Source organism: Aotus nancymaae, unplaced genomic scaffold (assembly GCF_030222135.1).
Source record: "Aotus nancymaae isolate 86718 unplaced genomic scaffold, 86718_ANA_hifiasm-v0.15.2.pri h1tg000002l, whole genome shotgun sequence".
In the NCBI taxonomy this organism is placed as follows: Eukaryota; Metazoa; Chordata; class Mammalia; order Primates; family Aotidae; genus Aotus; species Aotus nancymaae.
Window position 1 is genome coordinate 21,753,498 of NW_026988413.1, and position 20,775 is coordinate 21,774,272.

Genomic DNA, 20,775 nt, shown 5'->3' on the forward strand with positions numbered 1-20,775 from the left:
CTCTATCCCGCCCCGTTTAGATATTTCTGGTGGGCGGGGCAGAGAAGAAACATTCCGGGCTCCCCGAAAAATTGTTTAGCCGCGTCCCAGTTTTGGAGTTGCACATTTCCACAACACCGAGGACACGGAATCACTAGCGAAAGCCGCCGACCAAATGACATTGAAGCAGCAGATGCGCGCAGGGAAGGAAGGAAAACACGAAGAAAGGCAGTAGACCAGCAACCACGTGAGGTGGGCGATCCCCTCCGCCCTCTGAGAGAGGACTTCAACTCCCGGCGTGCCCCTGGGCGGTTACCCTCCGAGGACTCCAACTCCCAGGATGCTGCGGGAGCGGCCGCCGCAACCTCCCACTCAGCCGCCCGCCGCTCCTCCCGCCCCTCCCCCGCCCCTCCTGGCCGATCGGCGTGCGCCTGCGCACGGGACGCCGGAGGAGTCTTACCCTAATGTAAGATGGTGGCCCGTCTGGCTGTGAAACCCACCGAAAGCTGAGAGTCTCTCTCTCAGCCGTAAAGGTCGGACTCGCTGAAGCAATCAGGCCCGGTGCTGAAGAGTTTTTTCCCCGACGCTCGTTCGGTGGTTTCTTGTGAGGACGCAGCAGCGCGTGGAGTCGGCTGAGGGAAAAGCGAGGCAAGGCAGGCGGGTGAGTCTATGCGGGGCTGGGCTTAGGGGAAACCCGGGGCTGACCGGCTACGAGAGAGCGGAGGCTTCTCTGGGACTGTACAGGCCGCACCCCCCTTTCTCCCCACCCCCCGCCTTATCTTCACCCTCTTCTTCCTCAGTCGTCGTCTTCCTCCTCCTCTTCCTCCTTCTCCCCTTTACGCCACAGCAGTTACCATCAGGAAAAGGGAGCGGGTCAGAAGGCAGCGCGGCGGCAAGCCGCGACTCTCCTTCGAGAATTTCGTTAATTGGGGAGCCGAGGCGTCTTTTGGTCTCCAGGTTTTCCCCCTACATTTTTATAGAGGCAGGATTCTTAGGTCTCAGTCCTCCCTGTTTCCCCAACCCCCTTTTCCCTGTCTGACGTCCTTTCCCACTGGCCCCAGTCTCTCTAGACCAAAGCCATCACTTCCACTCTGACCCGTGTTGCTGCTGCTGCTCATTAATCCCGCTGCTCATTGCCCACTCGTCCTGCTGCTTGTTTTTTGCTCCACTGCTACCACTCTGGAGTTAGCCTTTGCCCCCCTCTGGTGCTTGCAATCAGCCCACAGTGTATCTGCCACACTAGAGCTTCTTCCGATTTGCAGTCTTTCCTTCTACCACATCTGTCATCTTAAAGCTGCCCCTTAAGTATCTAGATTATGCTCCTGCTCCTGCTCACCCACCTGTTTCTCAGCCTTCTTGAGAATTGTCGGTTCCTTCCCTCTTTCTTATACAGATCTTTTCAACATACACTTTCAGAAAAAGGGATGCCCCGTGGTGGCCCTTGAAAAGTAAAGGAAGTTGGGAAGTGAATGAAGTGAGGTAGGATACTATTAAACGTATGAGTAAAGATCTTTTATTCAGGCTACTCAGGAGAGGAACGTTTTCGTTTTGCTTTCAGTGATCTATTTGTCGCTTATTCACTCTGTTGTGTTAGGACGTCTTCTTTCTTTCTTTCCTTCTTTTCATTTTGGACCGGTTTTACCATGCTACTAAGCGTTCTTTGGATTGCCTCTCCCCAGGACACTTAGTATGGGCTCTGATTTATACCAATAAATATTAACCCAAGCATTTCAAAATAAGAGAAATCTGGCGCACATGCAGAATTCATCTGTGAACTCCGCTAGCAATATAAATGGTATTTTGATTGCATGTGGGTTATATGTGGGTTCTGTATTGAGACTTGATTTTTGACTGAGCTTTATTGATGTTCAGCTTAATTGATGACATTTTATTTGATTGGAGTGGAAATTTCCTCTCTAGTTAATATCAGATTTAGTTACTGTTTTTGGATTTGGGAAGTTCTGTTGACATTTGTAGGATGATAGTTATCTGAATAAATTGTCTTCTCTTGAAAATCCATTCGGTATGTATGCAAAAGAAAAAATCAATATTTTTATGTAAACCTAAGTTCCTCGTATTTTTTTCGTAGAAAAGAAGGGCTGGGAAAAGAATGACAAAGCTGTGCACATACATGCATTTGGTGGAACTCACTGTCATTGTTATCTACAGTAAAAAGCAGAAACTGGAAGCAAGAGGTGGCTTATGATGTCCATGTTTTGGTGAAAGCAAAATTAAGATGTATGGACTAATGGTGTAACGGGAAGAAGGAGCCCTTGCTATAGTCAGACCACTGTGAGATAAAGAATTATCAGAAAAGCAACCAGGATTACATAGTTCAAATACATACATCTCAAGTTTAAACATGACATACATGACATTGTGTTCTTAAGACATATGTAACAATGTTTAAAATCAGTGACAGTCTCATGTGGCAGTCCATTTCTGGGTTATTGTAATTTTTACAAAATTTTACCTGTAAAATTTGGAATCTTTACATTTGGCATAATGTTCACTTGATTGTGATAAATGATGTGTTTTACCAAATGTAAACTAAGGTTAGAAAAGCTGTTTATGAAACTTCTTTTTGCTTTCAGCCACTTAAGCCCCAATTTGGGGAAACTAAATAAATACTTTTAGAATTGCAAGCAATTTATATAGAAAACTTTGTCCTAAGTTACAACTTGAGGTTTTTTTTTAAATCGCTTACATTTAGTTTATCAGTAGGAGTGTATTTAATAGTTGATCTTTGACTCTAAAAAATATACTTTTTGTTCTTGTAATACGCTGGTGGAGAAGCTTTCCACTTTGAACAATCCGAACACAGGTTTAGAAACTCTTGGCAGTCATACTTGGCTGAATTGTAAGCAGTGGGTTCTAAGTGAGGACTGTTTGGTAGAAGGGAGTAAGTGATTTTAATACATCTTCTCTCTTAAAACGGTATTTGTCTCACAAAATATTTTCTCAAGTAATTTTCTCCCCTCCATACTTTTTGCCTGCAGTTACTGAATTTTTTGTTTCAGCCCTCTGAAGTCAAAAGGAATTTACTTTTGGATCTTTAGTACGTTTAGAGAAGATATCTAAAATTCTTTAACTTTTTGATAGGAAATAGGGAGCTGAGATTTCTAAATATTTTTGCATGGTTTAAGTTTTTTGATCTAACATTATGAACATTGCAACTTCATACTTTCATGGTTTCTTTTGATAACTTGGAATACTTTCTGCCAGCTTCAATAGTTGAATTCTTCAGATCAATAGATTATTTCTGTAAGGTTTTCAACATGAATCACTTAAAGTTGGCCTATTATAAAATTAGGATAAGACAGTTATAATCAAATGGGAAAATACAGAAAAATAAAATTGTTTTAGTAATGCCCTTCAACTTGAGTCTAAATGGGAGTACTAGCGATAACTTGCAACTCATTACTTTGTAAAAGAAAGAGGGTGTTGCCAGAGTATAAACTCCTAGTTTTAGGGGAGTTTTATTTTAAAAATGATTTTCTGTGCTTTAAAGGAGTGAAAAAAATATCAGTTTAAGCAGTTTGGATTTAGAAATCTTCCCTTTCTTCCCCTCCCTACTCTTGGCTTTAAAAGGAATCTATATTCTTCAGTTTAATAAATTTATCTTTTTGTTGTTTTGTGTGAATGAGAAAAAAATTAACTTTTCTAAGGTGACTGCAAATAGTGTTCAATTGAATATATTTAAACTCAGTGTTACTATTTTTATAGATCATTTAAGTATAATGGTTTCAATTTGTGAAAACTTCAGCCTCTGGTGAAAATTCAGTTAATTAGCTCTCTGACAGTAACTATAATACTGTCTTGACTTTTTGTGAAGGAAGTTACATTCAGCTCAGTTGGTTCTGAAGAAAACAGTAGGGAAATAGGTTATAGAAATTTTTGCTGTTCTAGAAACAGTATAACTAGAATGTACTACATACTTTTCTCAAAGGATTTCTTAATCTAAATGGAACTTGTAAATGGTTTTCATCCCACTGGAATAGCATGTATTGGATAAAACTTGTTTAACACATTCTGAGATTTTATAATATTTTATGTTACCTCAAAGATATTTGGAAAAATCTACAAATACTCATTCCTGAACAAAAGATGGCAATATCCTCAATATTTTAAAGATTGTAATATATACACTTTTTTTCTCAAAAATTGAGAGTACATGAATTAAAAACTAGCATAATTTACCCAGTTATTTTTGTGATGCAAGGAAAGAAGATATATGGGACTTTTCAATCATGGGTTTAGTGGTTTTCTAAAAGAACTTCACCATTGTTTTTAATCTTGTTATGTGGACTTCTTTATTAGAAAAGATTATGTGGTAAATGTCAACTTTTTAAACTATAATAGAATCAATTGGTTCTGTGACACATTTCTTTTTTGAGACGGAGTTTCGCTCTTGTTACCCAGGCTGGAGTGCAGCTGCGCGATCTCGGCTCACCACAACCTCCGTCTCCTGTGTTCAAGCAATTCTCCTGCCTCAGCCTCCTGAGTAGCTGGGATTACAGACGCTTATCACCACATCTGGCTAATTTTTGTATTTTTAATAGAGACGGGGTTTCACCATGTTAGCCAGGCTGGTCTCAAACTCCTGACCTCGTTATCCACCTGTCTCAGCCTCCCAAAGTGCTAGGATTACAGGCAGGAGCCACTGTGCCTGGCCTCAAGTATGGCTTTTTTATTCTTAAACTCAGCTTACACAGAAGGATTGTCCTGTTTTAAGCTTTAATTGCTTTGGGTGATGGGCAGATGATATATTGTTGTTAGGATAAGTCTTGCTATTTGTTTAGGTGCGTATGTCAGATAACTGTTCAAATACAATTTCTTTTAAAGTTATGACTATAAAATCTCACCTCTTGAGTATTTAAGGAAATTATGGAGTAGAATTTGAAGTCAAAATAATCAACATTGGCTTGTGTATATCTAAAGCCAGTTTGGAAAAAATGTCAAGGCAAAAAGCAGTGTAATTAGAAGAATAAAATGCTTTCACTTAAAAATAGTAGATGTGGCCAGGCATAGTGGCTCACACCTGTAATCCCAGCACTTTGGGAGGCCAAGGTAGGTGGATTACTTAACATCAGGAGTTGGAGACCAGCCTGGCCAACATGGTGAAACCCATCTCTACTAAAAATATAAAAATTAGCCCAGCGTGGTGGCACGTACCTGTAATCCCAGCTACTTGGGAGGCTGAGGCAGGAGAATCACTTGAACTTGGGAGTCGTAGGTTGCAGTGAGCTGAGATCGTGCCATTGCACTCCAGCCTGGGTGACAGAGTAAGACTTTGTCTCAAAAAAAAAAAAATGTAGATGTTATATTACTGCTTTTGGAAGCAATTAGTGAATGATGTAGGCAAAATAGTGATTGAATTTTGAAAAGCAGTTAGACTGAAATTTCAAAGTGGTGGAACATTTCTTAATAGCAACAAACATACATAGTCATGAATCCAAATATCTGAAATTTTCTAAGCATGTTTTTCAGTCTTTGGAATAAAGTGGAAGTGCTGATTTTCTGATTATTTAAGAACCTATTAATCCATTCCCTGTTAGAGCATCAGGTGTTTTCAGATTGTGAATTTTCTAAAATAACATTGGCTGATTTGGGTTATTGAACATTGGTTGCAGCAACTTTTTTCCTTTTTTTCTCTTTACTTTCTGCCTGCCATATTTTGCTTAAGATTTTTTTCTGAACTTTTAAATTTTAATCAGTTATGTAGGTGAACCCTTTTATGAATGCTCTAATTGAATGAAAATGTATAGTATAAACAGTATTGCTTTTGGTAGTTAAGATTAATTTTTCTTTTCATGGAAATCTCTTCTATTTGATTATATTTTTTCCTCTAACTTTTATTCTTAGATGAGAATTAGGGTTCTGCATTAATTCTTTCTGCAAACATTTTTCTTACTGTCAGTAGGACCTCCATATTCCTTGGGTAAAGAAAGTATTATAATATATTTAGTTTTGTCATTTAAAATGATATAAAGACATTATTGGTACTTTTTTAAAAGGAAACTTTTGGTATTTTTAAAAAAGTACAAAAGTAGATATGGACCACCATGTAGCTGTTACTCAGCTTCAAAGATTATCAAATCTTAGTCATTACATTGTTTCATTTGTACTTGAACCTTTTTTTTTTTTTTTTTTTTTGAGATGGTTTCTGTCTCCCAGGCTGGAGTGCAGTGGCATGATCCTAGCTTGTTGTAGCCTCAAACTCCTGGGTTCAAGCAATCCTCTCACTTTAGCCTCCCAAGTGGCTCTGACTATAGGCATGGGACCAGGCCCAGATAATTTTTTTTATTTTTTGTGGAAATGAGGTTCTTGCCCAGGGTAGTCTCAAACTTAAGTGATACTCTTGCCTCAGTCTCCCATAGTGGCTGGGATTGCAGGTGTGAGCCACTGTGTCATGACAAAATAAAATGTTTTTATTTATTTATTTAGACAGTCTCTCACTCTGACACCCAGGCTGGAGTGGCAGTGGTGCCATCTCGGCTCACTGTAACCTCTGCCTCCTGGGTTCAAGCAATTCTCGCCACCATGCCTAGTTAATTTTTATATTTGTGGTAGAAACAGGGTTTCCGCCATGTTGGCCAGGTTGGTCTGAAACTCCTGACCTCAGGCAATCCACCAACCTCAGCCTCCCAGAGTGCTGTGCTGGGATCACGCCCTACCAAAAGCAGGGTTATTTAATCAACTTTTCTTTCTTTCTTTCTTTCTTTTTTTTTGAGGTGGAGTTTCACTCTTGTTGCCCAGGCAACAAGTATACAGTGGTTCGATCTTGGCTCACTGCACCCTCCGCCTCCTGGGTTCAAGGGATTCTCCTGCCTCATCCTCCTAAGTAGCTGGGATCGCAGGTGCCCACCACCATGCCTGGCTAATTTTTTGTATTTTTAATAGAGATGAGGTTTCACCATGGTCTCCAACTCGTGACTTTAGGCGATTCACCTGCCTCGGCCTCCCAAAGTGTTGGGATTACAGGAGTGAGCCACCGCGCCTGGCCTTAATCAACTTTTCAAATAGACTTTGAGTGTTTATGGAACCACTTATTGAAAGATTTGGCACAACCTCTTTGTAGAGTTTATCTTGTCAGGAATACTTTCATAATGATATAATTAACACTGTCCAAAGCAATATACAAATAATGTGTGCTACATGTAGTCTGAGTCCAGTATGTTAGTATAGGGATATCTTCAGATTAAAGTTCTAGGAGTGAGACTTCCTGAAGGAGATGGGACTTGAATGAAGATTGTATACTGTTTGTATAGGCTAGCATCTCCAGAAGAAGAACATTATGTACATTCTATATAGGGGATAGAAGCATGTCTTAATTCATTTTATGCTGCTATAACAGAATACCACAGATTGGATAATTTATAATCAACAGAAATTTATTTGGTTCATGGTTTTGGAGACTGGGAAGACCCAGAACATGGTGCTGGCATCTGGAAACGGCCTTCATGCTATGTCATCCCATGGTGTAAGGTAGAAGAGCAAGAGAGGATGGGAGAACAAGGAACAGAGAGGGCAGAACTTGCTTTTTATCAGGAACCTACTTCCATTACTCTGGCATCAGGAATTTACTTCATTATTCTGGTGTTATCATTGATGAGGGTAGAACCCTTAATCATTGATGTTGTTAACACCATCACACTGGTAATTAAATTTCAATATGAGTTTTGGAGGGGACATTTAGACCATAGTAAAGCAAACACTTGGTAGGGACCAGCATGTTGTGAGAGGGAGGTAAGGAGTCTGATCTCAATGAAATAAAGTGTTAATTTCTAGGAATGGTGGCAGATAAATTTGTGTAAGTAGGGTAGAGCTAGATTATGAAAGGTGTACTGGTGTCAGGTTGAATTTAATCTGCTAAGCGGTAAGAAGCCAGTAGAGATTGATAGGGAGCAGGAGAAAACATGATGAAAGTGGTTTTCAGAAAGATTATTCTTTCAGTAGTATGTAGCATATTTTGGGATTGACAGTTGAGTTTTGTTTGAAAAATTAGAGACCAAGCCACTGAGGTAAGGAGCTATTCTGAGATATGTTAGAGTGGAAATTCTACAGGAGTTGGCAGAGAATTGATTCCATCTTCTCTATAATCCTGCATGCCCTAAAGTGACTTCAAAGTTTTGAAGAATAGAGAACTGCGGAAATGTGGTCTGTTTGTCTTTGATAGTAAACTGCAATTTGTTTTCCAAGCCTAGCTTTTGTGAAGTAAATGATAGATGATTACTCAAATAAGAGACTCAAAAAGTTTTATTAGGCCTGGTGTTGTGTGGTGGCTCATGCCTATAATCCCAGCAGTTTGGGAGGCTGAGGTAGGAGGATTACTTGAGGTCAGGAGTTCGAGACCAGCCTGGCCAACATATCGAAACCTCATCTCTACTGTAAATACAAAAATTAGCTGGGCGTGATGGTATGCGCCTGCAATTCCAGCTACTTGGGAGGCAGAGGTTGCAGTGAGCGCAGATGGCACCACTACACTCCAGCCTGGGGTACAGAGTGAAACTCCGTCTCAAAAAACAAACCACAAAAAAACAGAAAAAAAGGTTTGGTAGAAAATAGCTACCAGTGTTTTTGAATGATTTTAAGATATTCACTGGGGAATAGGAGCTTGGAAAATAAAGAAACATTATCTTTATTACAGTAAGAGATAGAACATGCTTCATTTGTAAAAGAGAAATTTAGGCCTTATCTGCTTCTTATGTGTATATTAGTTCAGAAGGGGTTTAGGAGACTACTTACGTTTGAATAGCTATGACCACTAAATATTACTGGATGACTTTAATAATGGCCTGATCAGAGCTAAAGAAAATTCTAACGAAGTAGAGCATTAAATATTGCTAGCTACCAGCTCCCTTTAAGGATGGATAAGGCTAGATCAGCAGGCTGAGGAAGTATATAGGGAGATTGTGAGATGAAAACCTACCCTTTGGTTTACTTTGATATGCTTTGTTTTTGCAAAGGTAATATTAAAAAATAGGTCTGGTTAAACATCAGCCGTATATGTTTTGGTTGGATTTTTCTTCTTTTTTTTAAGTTCTGCGACCTTTGAAGTTGTTCTTTTATTCTTTGTTTTGGTTTGTTGACCCTGAATTAAGCCAACTTTCTGGATCTATTGTGTGTTTCTAGATAGCATACTTTGTGTTGTGAAGGAAAATTTCATATTTTATTTTTAAGGTGGGGAAAAGTAGGTTTCTTGTTTCTCACTTTGTAAATGAGGTAGATGAATAATACTGTATTGCCACTTATTCATGCTTCCATCAATATATCAGGTATTCCTCCTCTATTATATTTAGCATGTGGATCTCAAAGTTTCTCACAGTTGAGTCTGAAAACATGTCAGTTGTGCTTATAATTTTAAAATTAAACTTAATTTTACCATTTCCTTTCTTGTTTTTTGTTTTATTTTGTTATTATTTTTTGAGACATAGTCTCACTTTGTCTCCCAGGCTGGAGTGCAATGGCATGATCTCGCCTCACTGCAACTTCGCCTCCTGAGTTCAAGCAATTCTCTGCCTCAGCCTCCTGAGTAGCTGGGATTACAGGCACCCGCCACCATACCCATCTAATTTTTTGTATTTTTAGTAGAGACGGGGTTTCACTATGTTGGCTAGGCTGGTCTTGAACTCCTGACCTCATGATCCACCTGCTTCGGCCTCCCAAGGTGCTGGGTTTACAGGCATGAGCCACTGTGTCTGGCCATGTTTTTGTTATTATAAAATGTAGGACCTATCATAATGCCATGGACCTTTTAGTGACTTGGAAAATACTTAGAATGATTAAGATGATGCAATATAGTACATTATTGGGAAATAATCTGTTTTTCATTGGCATTGCCTCTATCTTTAGACCTTTTTCATTCTTGTGATGTGACAGAAATATTTTTGACATTTTTAAACTTCTTTACTTAGCTGGTCCTGTGTGCTGTTGAAAATGAACATTAGAATAGAAAGCTATTGCCTTCTCCTTGGGGAGTTTGTTTTAACAGGGGTTTTAATATGTTAATTTTGGATTTGAGATTTGAGTTGAGATCTCTTTTGTGTAGAGAATCTTGAGAAAGATTATACATCTTTCTCATTGTCACCAGTGTATGTGAAAGGGAAGTAAATATCAAATATGGGGTATAGGAGAACCTTAGTATTTGGGAATATCTTCAGTGATAGCTGCCAAATCCAGCCTTTTCCCCAGCAGATTTGTATTTAATCCCTTGGAGTATGGAATTAATTTATGAGTGTCATAGTGGGTTGCTGTGGGTGACAGGAGAAAATGACTCCCTGTTAGAAAAATCTTTTTTAAATAGTTTCAGAATTTGAGATTAAATTGGATTAATCTCAAATTATTACTAGTTTATGTTTTTTTAATTCATACAGTTCTTGGAAAGATATTGGTTTTCTATGAGTGACCTTGGGGGTGTTTTGGGTGGTTTCCTTACCCAGGAAAAGGGAGGAGAGGCAGAAAATAAAGGGGGCAATAGTAGCTGCTGTGCATTTTTGCCTAAGCAATTGATGACATTTTTTTTTTCTTTCTGCCTTTAGCTGCATACCTTTTCTTTTCTAGTTAGGCTGTCATTACTAGTTGGAAAGGCTACATACAGTTTAGCCTTTTCTAGATCAAACTAGTGTCCCTGGCCTGGTTTGTTCATTTTAATCTCTCCATCTCAAAACCTGACAAATTCATGTCTTTTCTCTGCTTGAAGAGCAGGGGAAACTGGAAAGAGAAGAAAATGATAAAGTAGGAGTTAGGTACTCCCTATCTTTTAATATGTTAGAATAGTTTTATGGAAGAATCGCTGCCTTTCGATTTTAATTTTACGTCACCAGTTATAAAATAATTAAATTCTCAGTGAGTCCTTAGAAACCTTTTAAAAGATCCTTTAGCCACAGAGTTGGTGATAGGTTGAAGAACACCTTTATGAGTTAAATGCTCTGGACATTTTTTGCTTCTACTAAATCTTTTTCTGTCATACTGGACCTAGTCCTACATGTGAATTTGGCTTCCAAAAAGTAAAGCTGGCAGTTTTGTAAACCCAGCACTTTGGGAGGCTGAGGCGGGCAGATCACAAGGTCAGGAGTTTGAGACCAGCCTGACTAACATGGTACAACCCCACCTCTATTAAAAATACAAAAATTAGCCAGGTGTGGTGGTGTACACCTGTAATCTTAGCACTTTGGGAGGCTGAGGAGAGTGGTTCACGAGGTCAGGAGTTTGAGACCAGCCTGCTCTACACGATGAAACCCCGTCTCTACTAAAAGTACAAAAATTAGATGGGCGTGGTGGCAAATGCCTGTAATCCCAGCTACTTGAGAGGCTGAGGCAGGAGAATCACTTGAACCCAGGAGATGGAGGTTGCAGTGAGCAAAAACTGCGCCATTGCACTCCAACCTGGGCAATAGAGCAAGACTCCATCTCAAAAAAAAGAAAAAAAAAGATACCTTAAAGATTGTATTCAAATCTAGTTTGATCCTGATGAAAGCAAGGATGACAGCAAAATGCTTTAATATATGCATGCCGACAGAAGAATATTAGTTAGACCTGTGTCACCATCTATTTTTTGTCATGCCTAACAAGTATTTTCAGCAGCTTTGGGGAACTCTGAATAATATATGGTGTATTCATGTTTATAGATTTTGGTTTTTATTATATACTGTTCTATAATTTAACAAACTTGACATATTAAAGGAAATATTGTTCTTATTTGGAGTAAAGGATTAGTATACATAACTTTATAGTCAAATATAGTTTTCAGTTTCAGTTTTGAACTCTGTTTTTATTACTTCTGCTGGGAGTATGCCATGTAGTATGGAACCAGACTGCCTAAGTGTGAACGTTGGTTCTGCCACCTGCTTACTATCTGTGAGACCTAGGTTGTTACTTTACCGTCTTTGGGCCTCAGCTTCATTTGTAAAATACCTGGATTGTTATGTGGAATAAATGAGTTAATGTATATAAAGTGCTGGAAAGAGTGTTTGGCACATAGTAGTCTTGTACAAGTGTTTGCTATTTTTATGCATTTGAAGGAATCAAAAACATTTATCTTTGAATTTATCTTTTAATTCAGTACACTTGTAAAAAATGTCTAAGTATTAAACATACATTTTCAGTAGTCGTTTGACTACATAGAAATATAAGGAATGTGTTTGAGGGGTAATCAAAGGACTGGCCTGCCTGGAATTCCCTTGAATCAGAGAGTAATGGAAAATGAACCTGTATGGATACAATAGAAAATGATTATCAAGTGTTTTGAACTAAGGCATAGAAAATTAGGTGTGGCTGATAAGAGGGGAATCATTGCAAGGTTGTTATTGTTGTTGTTTTTAAGTCACGGGAGTGATGTGTTTAAAATAGTATTTAGGGGAAGATAGTTTTGAGTGTCCTTGGTAGCATAGAATTATTTCACTATATGGACAGAGGATTTTTTTTTTGGTCTGTTTTGTTCACTAATCTATTTTAAGCAACCCAAACAGAACCTGGTTGATGGTAGATGCTCAATAAATACTTATCAGATGAATGAACCTTAAAAGAGACTATGAGAATCTATTTTATTTTTATTTTGAGACAAGGTCTCATTCTGTCACCCAGGCTGTAGTACAGTGGCGCCGTCTTGGCTCACCAAAACCTCCACCTCCTGGGTTCAAGCGATTCTCCTCCCTTAGCCTCTTGAGTAGCTGGGACTACAGACACGTGCCACCATGCCTGGCTAATTTTTGTATATTTTGGTAGAAACGGGGTTTCACCATGTTGGCCAAGCTGGTTTTGAGTTCCTGGCCTCAAGCAATGTGCCTGCCTTGGCTTCCCAAAGTGCTGGGATTACAGGCGTGAGCCACCATGCCTGACCCTATGAGAATATAAAGAATATAAAAAGAGGCTGGGTGCGGTGGCTTACGCCTGTAATCCCAGCACTTTGGGAGTCAGAGGGTGGAGGATAGCTTGAGCCCAGGAGTTTAAGACTATCCTGGGCAATTATAGTGAGACCCCATTTATAAAGAAAAAAAAATTTAACCAGACTTGGTGGCGCACTCATGTAGTCCCAGCTACTTGGGAGTTTGAGTGGGGAGGATTGCTTGAGCTTGAGAGATTGAGGCTGCAGTGAGCTGTGGTTGTACCACTGCACTCCAATCTGGGTTGCAGAGAAACTATTTCCAAAAAATAAATAAATAAATAAATAATTAAACAGAGAAGAACAATGGACCCAACTTAAATTTTTGAGGTTCCTACCTTTCAGGGTAGAAGTGAAAAAGGTACTATTAAAGGAACAATTGGAGAAGTAAAAGGAAGATGGAAAAGCTTAAGTCTCAGAATCCAAAGGAAGAGATTTTCTTTTTTTTTTTTTTTTTGAGACGGAGTTTCGCTCTTGTTACCCAGGCTGGAGTGCAATAGCGCGATCTTGGCTCACTGCAACCTCCACCTCCTGGGTTCAAGCAATTCTCCTGCCTCAGCCTCCCGAGTAGCTGGGACTACAGGTGCGCACCACCATGCCCAGCTAATTTTTGTATTTTTAGTAGAGACGGAGTTTCACCATGTTGACCAAGATGGTCTCGATCTCTTGACCTCGTGATCCACCCGCCTCGGCCTCCCAAAGTGCTGGGATTATAGGCGTGAGCCACTGCACCCGGCAAGGAAGAGATTTTCTAAGGGAAAAGTCAGAGAGAGAGGAATAGGGAAGATTCAGGGTAGTGTTGCTTCTAGGTAGCCAAGGACATTTCAGAAAGAAGGACACAGAGGTGGACATAGTCCAATACAAAGTTCGAGGAGAATGAGAATAGAGAAAGAATTCTTTGGCTTGGTGGTGTGAGGGTCACTGACCAACCACATTAGAACAGTTTCAGTACACTAAGAATGGTAATGTAAATCAGATTGCAGGGAGGTTAAGGGAGATGGTAAGCAGAGACTGTGATAAAGACTATTTCCTAGGCTGGCGTGCAGTGGTGCAATCATAGCTCATTGCAACCTTAACTCCTGGGCTCAAGCGATCCTCCCACCTTGGCCTCCTAAAAGCACTGGGATTTGCAGATGTGAGCTATTGCTCCCACCCATCCCTGATTGGTCTTAAAGTAATCAATCAATCAATTAATTTATTTTTTTGAGGCAGGGTCTCACTCTGTTGCCCAGGAAGAAGTGCAGTGGCGAGATCTTGGCTCCCTACAGCTTCAACCTCCTGGGCTCAAGTGATCCTCCCACCTCAACCTCCCAAGTAGCTGGGACTACAGGTATGTGCCACCACATCCAGCTAATTTTTTGTATTATTATTATTTTTTTTTTTTGAGACAGAGTCTCACTCTGTTGCTCAGGCTGGAGTGCAGTGGCTCAGTCTCAGCTCACTGCAGCCTCTGCCTCCTGGGTTCAAGCGATTCTCCTGCCTCAGCCTCCCAAGTAGCTGGGACTACAGGTATGTGCCACCACACCCGACTAATTTTTGTATTCTTAGTAGAGACAGGGTTTCACCATGTTGGTCAGTCTGGTCTCAAACTCCTGTCCTCAGGTGATCCACCTGCCTCAGCCTCCCAAAGTTTTGGGATTACAGGCATGAGCCAATTTTTTGTATTTTTGTAGAGGTGCAGTTTTGCCATGTTGCCCAGGCTAGTCTTAAATTTCATAATGGGGAATATGTGTTATACGTGTTCCTCCAGGGCTCTGCTACTTGCTAACCATGTGATCTTGGGAAAATTTGCTTAATATTTGTGTGCCTCAGTTTTTTCCCTTGTAAAATGGAGGCAAAACTATTGTGAGGATGTAATTATTTAATCTTTTAAAAACACTTAGAACAATGCTATGTGGTAAATGTTTGATAAATGTTAGCTATTACTATCTACTGCTAAAGTAAGAGAGTAGAATTGGTGACCTGAAGAGAAAAAAATAGAAGAAAAAAGAATTTAATAAAATTACTGCAAAGTAGTGGCAAGAACTAAATGGAAAGGTCTTAGGGCTTTTTCTCTGGATGTTCTTGGAGAACACTTTGAATATCTACCTACACTATTTATTTACACTTGGATTTCAGGCCTCTTTCCTTTAATATTTGCACTGTTTGACTTTTTTCTATAACACTTATGTTCTAACATATCATGTAATTAAGTTAATACATAAACTGTTCATTGTTGATCTCTTTCCAGTAGGGCAGGGATGTTTGTTTTGATCTCTGATGTGTTCCAGGTTCTGGGAATAGTACTTGGCACGTAATAGGTGCTCATTATTTGCTTGTCGGATGAATAAGTTAATTTACCATTGAAGTGGGATGGATAGAGAAAAGCATTCAAGGTGCTGGTGGTCTTTTTTTTTTTTTTGAGACAGTTTCACTCTTGTTGCCCAGTCTGAAGTGTAATGGTGTGATCTCTGCAACTTTTGCTTCCTGGGTTCAAGCAATTCTCCTGCCTCAGCCTCCTGAGTAGCTGGGATTATAGGCATGTACCACCATGCCTGGCTAATTTTTGTATTTTTGGTATAGACGGGGTTTCGCCATGTTGGCCAGGCTGGTCTTGAACTTCTGACCTCAGGTGATCCATCCTCCTCGGCCTCCCACAGTCCTGGGATTACAGGTGTGAGCCACTGCGCCCGACGCTGGTGGTACAGTTTTAGAGAAGAGCCGGTTATCAGATTGACGGACACTATATAGGACTTAACCTTATCAAAGACTTCCTCGTTTTTCTCTAATGAGTTTTGGAGTTTATTTTGGTACAGGTTTTCCTGGAAATCACTTGGGAAACCCATTTATTAATAGCTGAGGAAGGGAATGTGTAAATGAATCTCTTTTTTTCTTTGCTACAATACTTTTATTTTACATTTGATTAGGTAATGAAAGCCTATCTTTGAGTGCTTATTAGATGCTAAGCACTATTCTAACCTCCTTATTAGTTTTAAAAAATTCTATAACACCTTATAGGTGCATTACAGTTTCCTTGCAAGCCATCATTAGTGTTTAAGGGAGGCTCATTGTACTGAAAGCAGGAGCATGATTACCCAAACTGTTGTCTTCCATTGACAGTGAGCTTCAAATACCACATTCCTTCCTCCAGTATTCATATAGCTTTGACACCGATTCTTGCATTAGTCCACTAGGACTAATCTCATTATGTTCTTTATTCCTTTTCCCTTTTTATGTCAGTTACTACCAGTCTCCCAGGTGATACTCATTTCCCCATAAGGTCCTGTATATTTACTATTTTTTTCAATCCTCTTCAACTCTTGAAATCTTGCCATTGTGCAACCCAGTGAAATTACAGTCTATCATCAGCAAAATTTCCTGTATCCTTGTTTGTCTACTTTGTACTTTTCTGAGGATGCTGCTTCCCCTGTGACTCTCTTATACATTGACAATTAAATATTCCATTTTTTTCTGATAATGCCATCAGGGATCAGTGGGAAGTCCTGTGCACTGAAACTTAAAACTACATTTCCTACCTGCAGTCCCAGCTACTTGAGAGGTGGAGACAGGAGGATCCCTGAGGCCAGTTCAAGGCCAGCCTAGTCAACATAGTGAGACCCTGTCTCTAAAAACAAACAAACAAACAAACAAACAAAAATCTTATTCCTGACCTGACCTACTCCATTGAACAGGAATCAAGAGAGAGCCTGGATCCACTGACTGGAACCAGGAGACTGGAGATGGAGCAGTTGTTTACCATTCTCTTGTTTTCCTTAAAACTTGTCGTTAACAGGTTATATTGTCTGTAAACCTCGTGTTTGCTGGTATCTACTGCACCCTGGGTTACACCTTCTCTTTTCTTGACTAGTTTAGCTCCTGGCTCACTGTCATTCTTCTAACACTAGGTCTCTTTTAATTCTTAGTAATTTCAATATATACATCTATGGTCCTTCTAATACTGTGACCTCTTAATTGCAAAATGTCTTCTTTAATGATCTTACTCTCTGGCCCATTTAAAGCACTTCATGGTCATATCTTTTTTATGCATTAAAAAAGATATTTTGTAAATATGGGGTTTTGCTGTGTTGCCCAGGCTAGTCTCAAACTCCTAGCCCCAAGCAGTCCTCCTGCCTTGGCCTCCCAAAGTGCTGAGATTACAAGTGTGAGCCACCACACCTCGCCTCATGGTCATGTCTTATAACTTGTTATTACCAGTAACTTGAAACCTCTTCATTTCTTCTAAGCTCTTTCTGACTACTATCTCTTCAGCCTATTCTGCCTGGTACCTCAACTCAACAATTCTTCACTGTCATTGAAACTGTCAGTCCACTGATTTTATTCCTTTTTCACTGTACCTTGCTCCCTTGATTTCCTTTCTTCTTTCCTTACCTAGTAGAATTCATTTGCCAGATATATTGCATATGCCCTTGACTCACTTGTTCCTTTCTTGCCTCCTCATGATTATTTGGCAAAACTTCAGTCTAAGTTAAATCAACTTTTTGAGTACTTCATATCTATATCTGTGCAGCTGAAAGTTATTGTAGAAAAATACAACTATAATAACTGCTCTCACTTTAAATTCATGGTAAGAACCTCAGAATTCTTGCCCTGAATATTGTCTGGCAATCATACTCTATTTCCTTAGTCCATTCAGTCTCCCCTCTTAAAGATGACTTAGTTTGTACCCTTGCTTTTCTCTTCAAACTTCCAACTCTTTTCCTCATATTCACTCTCAGTTGATGGACCTGATTTCTACTTCATTGTAAGAAGAATGAAGCAGTCAGAAGAACAATTACAGACTCCTGCCACCACATGTATGTATTGACTATATCTGGACTCACAGACCTTGCTCGTGTCTTTATGTTACGGTAGATTCACTGTTTCTGTATAGTCCAGGTCCTCTGATAAATGCATTAAGGTCCCATCCTTTGTTATTTACTCTGGACATTGTCCTAGCCATTCTCCCTTCTCTCTGTATATCATCAATTCATCTCTTCTGGATCATTTCAATCAGTATACAAGCATGCTGTTACTCATAAAAATATCTTCCCTCAATTGCTCTTTCTGCGGAACCCCTTAAAACATTGTCTAAATGCACTTGTTCTAATTTCTTTCTCATGTTCTCTCTTAAGCCTGTTCTAATCAGGCTTTGCCCCTACCACTATACTAAGATTGTTTTTGTTAAGGTCTTCCAACTAATGACATTGTTAAATCTAGTAGTCAGTTTTGTGTTTATCTTGGGTGATGATATATGTTTGACAAAGTTGTTCTCTCCTTGTCTTTGATATACTTGTTTAACTTCCCTATTAGAGTACTACATTTCCTTGGCTTTCCTCAAAAGTCATTGGCTGCTCCTTCTTACTTAGTCTTCCTTAATAAATTTTTCTTTTTGCCTACCTCTGAACATGGGAATATCCCAAGGCTGACTCCTTGGTTATCTTCTCTATCTATGCTCACTCCCTTAGCGATCTGTTTGGTGACTTTGAATATTTTCTCTCAAATTAATTTTTCAGCCCTGATGTCTTTCCATAACTCCATATTTTTATATCCAGTTGCCTATGTAATATCCCCACTTGAATGACTCTGAAACATGTCACACTCGACATGTCCAAAATGGAATTCTTGCATTTCCCTTTGCTCTGTAATACCTGCTCTGTCCACATAGCCTTTCTCGTCTCAGTTGTTGGCAACTTTCCAGTTGTTCAAGCCAGAAACCTTGGAGTCGTTCTTGATTCTTTTGCTGTCTTATCCTCTTATCCCACATTCATTCCTTCAGGAAGTTGTTGGCTCTAACTTTAAAACATATCCAGAATTCAACCAGTTTTCATTATCTCCACAGCCACCATCATCTCTTGCTGGGTGATGGCAGCAGCCTTTCAATAAGTTTTCCTGCTTCTACCCTTGGCCTCTGTAGTCTGTTATTAACATAGCGGTCAAAATGATCCTTTGAAAATTTAAGTCAAATGGCAAGAGATTTTGTACCACATTTAAGAAGTTTCATAAGTTAGTAAGATTAGAGATTGTTCTAGTCAGTGGTATTTTAGAAAATCATGTCAGCCCTGAAGGCACATTTAAGGCAGGCTTTGAGTATGCTTGTTTGTGCGGGTGGAGAAGGAGTTGTCAGACATGGTTCATAGCCTCCCTCTTTTCTCCTCACTTCTCTTTTCCACCCTATGTACAAAGACATCTGTATTCCTGAGGAAATTGGAAAGAGAGGGCCTGAGTTTGTTGCTATTCCTGAAAATTTCTTTGAAAGGAATACTGGATCATCCTTTTTGAAAAGGTCTGTTACTTCATTATTACCTCCTTTAGTAACAAGCTTGCTTTCCTCCAACCCCTGCCAAGTTTGGTGTCCTGTCTCTACATCTGCCTTTTCTATTTCCCATACTCCCATATGGGAATATTATATTTCTTAGGATTTTTCGCTCTATTTGAATTAGTATTTTATACTCAAACCCTTCAGAAATCCTGAAACCCATTCTTATGCTTTCTGTGTGAGTTAGTTTTATTTTTGCTAATAATGTTTCATTAGAATGATACTGGACATGATAGTAAAGGGGAAATTGATACCAATATGTAATGAAGAAATCATGTGTGAAATTGCAAAGAAATGAAAGATATTTTTATTGACTACTTTGAATGTACTTGTCATAAACTAAAAATGCTAATGATTTCTAGAGGAGTTATGTACTACACTGTATATAAAGAACCTTGGAGATTGGTTGGCAAAAAAAAGAACTTCACAGTTCATTTATCTCTTTACATTTTTTTCTCTAGAGGCAAATGTTCTCTAATCAGTTTTTCTTTGATTCACTTTCAGAGAGGCTTATGTAGTGGGATTAACAATCACATGACTGCTGTGGCATTGTATATATGTTACTATTGTTTTACATTCTTTTAGATTATAATACTTATTTTCTTGGTCTGAAGGTAGATATATGCTTGTTTTCTCAAGCTGTTTCTTAGACCTTTGTTGTCCAAGATGGTATCCACTAGCCATTTGAGACTGGCTAGTTGGCCAAGCACGGTGACTCATGCCTGTAATCCCAGCACTTTTGGAGGCTGAGGTGGGCAGATCACGTGAGGTTATGGTTTTGAGACGAGCCTGGCCAACATGGAGAAACCCCATCTCTACTGAAAATACAAAAATTAGCCGGATGTGGTGGTGGGCGCCTGTAATCCTAGCTACTTGGGAGGCTGAGGCAGGAGAATTGCTTGAGCCTGGAAAGTGGAGGTTGCAGTGAGCTGAAATCATGCCCTTGCACTTCAGCCTGGGGGACAGAGCAAGACTCTGTGTCAAAAAAAAAAAAAAAGGGGAGGAGAATGTGACTAGTCTGAATTGAGATTGTGCTAAGTATAAAATACACAGTGGAGTTAGAATCCTTAGTAACAAATGTATACAATTTCTCATTAGTAATTTTTAAATATAGATTACATGTTGAGCTGATATGTTGGGTTAAATAAAATTAATTTTACTGTTTCTTCTTTTTTCTTAATATGGCTAGTGGAAAATGTAAAATTATATTTTGATTTATGTTATATTTCTCTTGGATAGTGCTGTCTTAAACTTACCTTTCTCTTTTACCCTAAAACTTTTGAAGTTGTTTTAACTCACTTAATGAACTGTTATATATTAACTAAAATACGATTTTGGTATTATGTATTATAAAAGAATTTGTTTTTTCTGAAGGAACAAATTTTATGTTTTTTTCCTTCTTAATACTAACTTTCTCAAGTCTTGAGTTTTCTTTTTCTTTTTTTAAAAAATGATTTGACTTTTGCCATATGTTACCCATGGTACTACACAAGCAGAACTTATTCTTTCTCTACATTGCTTGGGAGAATTTTGAAAAGGGAATTTGAAATTAAAAGTATCAAAGTTGATCTTTTATTTGCTTTCCTTCTTAATATTAGGAATATTAATACATTTTATA

General features: G+C 39.1%; 1 protein-coding gene across 6 annotated transcripts in view; it reads left to right on the forward strand.

Moving 5' to 3' along the window:
* Nucleotides 1-426: 426 nt before the first annotated feature.
* Nucleotides 427-20,775, forward strand: part of CNOT4 (CCR4-NOT transcription complex subunit 4) — a 144,094-nt gene continuing 123,745 nt past the window's right edge. For all 6 annotated transcript variants that reach the window (XM_012465727.3, XM_012465731.3, XM_012465728.3 and 3 more), the window contains exon 1: nt 427-640. The gene's annotated coding sequence lies outside the window, so the exon portion shown is untranslated. The remainder of the gene's footprint in view (nt 641-20,775) is intronic.